The 2959-nt window shown below is 37.6% G+C and overlaps 1 pseudogene; it reads left to right on the plus strand.

Moving 5' to 3' along the window:
• The first annotated feature begins 463 nt into the window (after window positions 1-463).
• On the plus strand, window positions 464-1381 carry LOC148121930 (vomeronasal type-1 receptor 90-like; annotated as a pseudogene).
• The last annotated feature ends 1578 nt before the right edge of the window (window positions 1382-2959 follow it).

Consider the following 2959-nt stretch of genomic DNA (forward strand, 5'->3'; position numbering starts at 1 on the left):
CTCAGGCAAGAGATCTAGGTGCAATACAGGCACATAAAGTGTGTATTCTGTGTCGGATGTGGCTGAGAATGCTGTATATTCAGGAGATATATTGAGAGTATACAGAAACATAGGCCAAGTCTAATGTGGAGCTTCAATTAAAGAGATAGGTTAATCAAGAATAAATAGACAAAACAGAATGATGGTGTAGACATACTGACCAGTGAATCAAAAGTTTGGTGAATACTCTATTATTTTTTTCAGATATTTGACATAGGTTTCCACAATCATCTGTACTGGGTTCTGGTGCCCTCTTGAGGAAGATACTTGTTCAGTCATCTTCATCAACTTAGACCATGAAACCCAATATGGACAAGGTCAACAGAACCACCATATTCGGCCTGCCCATGCATGCTTCATCATTGCCAGGGAATAAATATAATTTCTTTATTTCGTGTCCTTAAGGTGAATACAATTTCTATGTATGTCTTCATTAAGGATTGTCTTTCCTTTCCAAGCTGGACTTGGAGTCCTGGCCAATATGTTTCTCCTTGTTTTCTATACTTTCATAATTCTATGTCACAGACCTAAGCCCACAGACTTGATCTCCTGTCACCTGACTTTCATCCACATAGTGCTGCTCTTCACTGGAGTGGATATTTGGCTTTGGGACATATTTGAGTCACTAAATATTGAGAATGACTTCAAATGTAAGGCAACGTTTTACATAAGCATGGTGATGAGAGGCCTCTCCATCTGCATCGCCTGCCTCCTGAGTGTGTTCCAGGCTGTCACTGTCAGTCCCAATTCCTCTTTGTTGGCAAAATTTAAATACAAACTTAAAAAGTACATGATTTCTGCTTTCTTATTTATTTGGTCTTTCAACTTGTCATTCAGTAGCTACTGAATCATCTATGCTGGTGCTTTTACCAACGTGAGTGAGACCAACCAGATGAAGGTCACTACATTCTGCTCCCTCTTCTCCATGAACTACTTCATCAGGGCACTGATTTTAACAGTAGCAATCTCCAGAGATGTATTTCTTGTAGGAGTTATGCTGACTACAAGTGCATACATGGTGATTATCTTGTTTAGACATCAGAGACAACACAAGCATCTTCATAGCCTCAGTCACCCAAGAGCATCTCCTGAGAAAAGGGCCACACAGACCATATTGCTGCTGGTGGCTTTTTTTGTGGTTATGTACTGGGTGGACTTTATCATCTCATCCACCGCTATCCTGTTATGGCTGTACTTCCCAGTCACCCTGAGTGTTCAGAAGTTTGTGATGAATGTCTATCTCACAATTACTCCTTTGATACAAATTAATTCTGATAGCAGAATAATCAATATGCTAAAACACATGCAGTCTTTGTGCCACCATATTTTTAAAAAGAGATAATCTTTCTCATTTTTAATAAAACAATTTATTTATTGCTCTTATATTTATGAGTATTGTGTTAGAATGTATTTATGTGTGACTTACAGTCCCCACAAGCTCAAAAGAGACCATTGTCCCTGCCACCTTGAGCTGGACATACAGACAGATGTTTGTGAAGCTTCATTCTGGTTCAGCCACAACTAATTTTTCCAAAATATTATTCTTCTTAAACTCTGTAATATTTCACAGAGATGATTAATATTCTTAATAAGTTAAAAAATTGTGGTATTACACATGGACATTCTTGTGACATTTCTGTTGCCAAGTGCTTAGATACTTTTGCATTCACTGTATACCATGAGTTGAAATTTTCACAGTAATTTTCTTACTGTCTCTTCTTTTTTTTATATCATAAATGTTCCCTGATGCTGAGGTTACTCAAAAAAGCTCCTTGCGGATCCTTTCTTTTATGTTTTTCTTTTGAAGGAAATTTAATCTACTCTCAGCCATTAAAAAGTTTAAATGTCCCATTGTAGCTTTAATACTCTTTCTTAAGTGTAGTTTCTCTGGATCCACAAAAATACTGCAAATTTATATTTTCCCTTTTTACCACAGTTACTTAATGAGTCTTCTATGAAAATTTCATGTGTCTGTATATTTGTGCTTCATCAATACTGACATATTATTAGTAAAACAAAAGTTGTTTATATTTGATGTACAATGTTTTTTGTGTACATGTGTATGCATGTGTGTGCACAGATGAATAATGTGTGTGCATGTGTATGTTGAGGACAGGAGACAACATTTGCTGTTGTTATTTTTTTTTCAGAAACCATTCACCTTGGTTTTGAAATTTTCTCTCAGTGACCTGGGGATTGCCAAATGAGACAAGATGATATCCCAGATATTTTCCTGTCTCTGCCTCTCCAGCTTGGGATTTAAAGTGAGCAAAACCATAGTCCACTTAGTTTTTTCTTTTACTGATAATAAAAATAAACTTACTCCTTTTTTCCATACAGTATACTCTCAGTAGACTTTCTCCTCCCTGTCACTTAGTTCCAGGAAACTGAGCTTTGGCAGTGAAAAAAACCAGAGAAAACAGGGATCTTGGGAAGATGTCATTGAATGAGGGGCCATATCACAGCCCCAGAAAGCAGCTTAACTTGGCAGTTTTGTTCACATGGTTCTACATTTAGAAAAAGTTTAGAAGAAAGAAGTTAAAATCTTTCTCTGTGACTGGGGAAAGGTGCTAAGGCCAGGAACAGGGATGTCACTGCATGGAGGCCTATAGAGGCAATTGTGTGACGCTGTGAAAGTCATATCTGGATTGACTCAGAGACCCCAGGCTGTTGAAGATGCCAGAGTCAAGTGATAACTGCTGAGGAAAGCTGCTAACAGGGAGTGAAAGCAGACCAAGTGAGAAAAGTGTGATTTGTTCTTGATCTTAGTCATCTGACCATTCTCATGTAAGATGGTAGATCAGAATCATTATGATTTGCCTATCCCTGATGACTAAGGATGTTGAGCAATTCCCTAAATGTCTTTCAGCCTTTTGAAACTTTTTTGGAAAGAAGTCTCTGTTTAGATCTGTACCCAAAT

Source organism: Myodes glareolus, chromosome 6 (assembly GCF_982192425.1).
Source record: "Myodes glareolus chromosome 6, mMyoGla1.1, whole genome shotgun sequence".
Lineage (NCBI taxonomy): Eukaryota > Metazoa > Chordata > Mammalia > Rodentia > Cricetidae > Myodes > Myodes glareolus.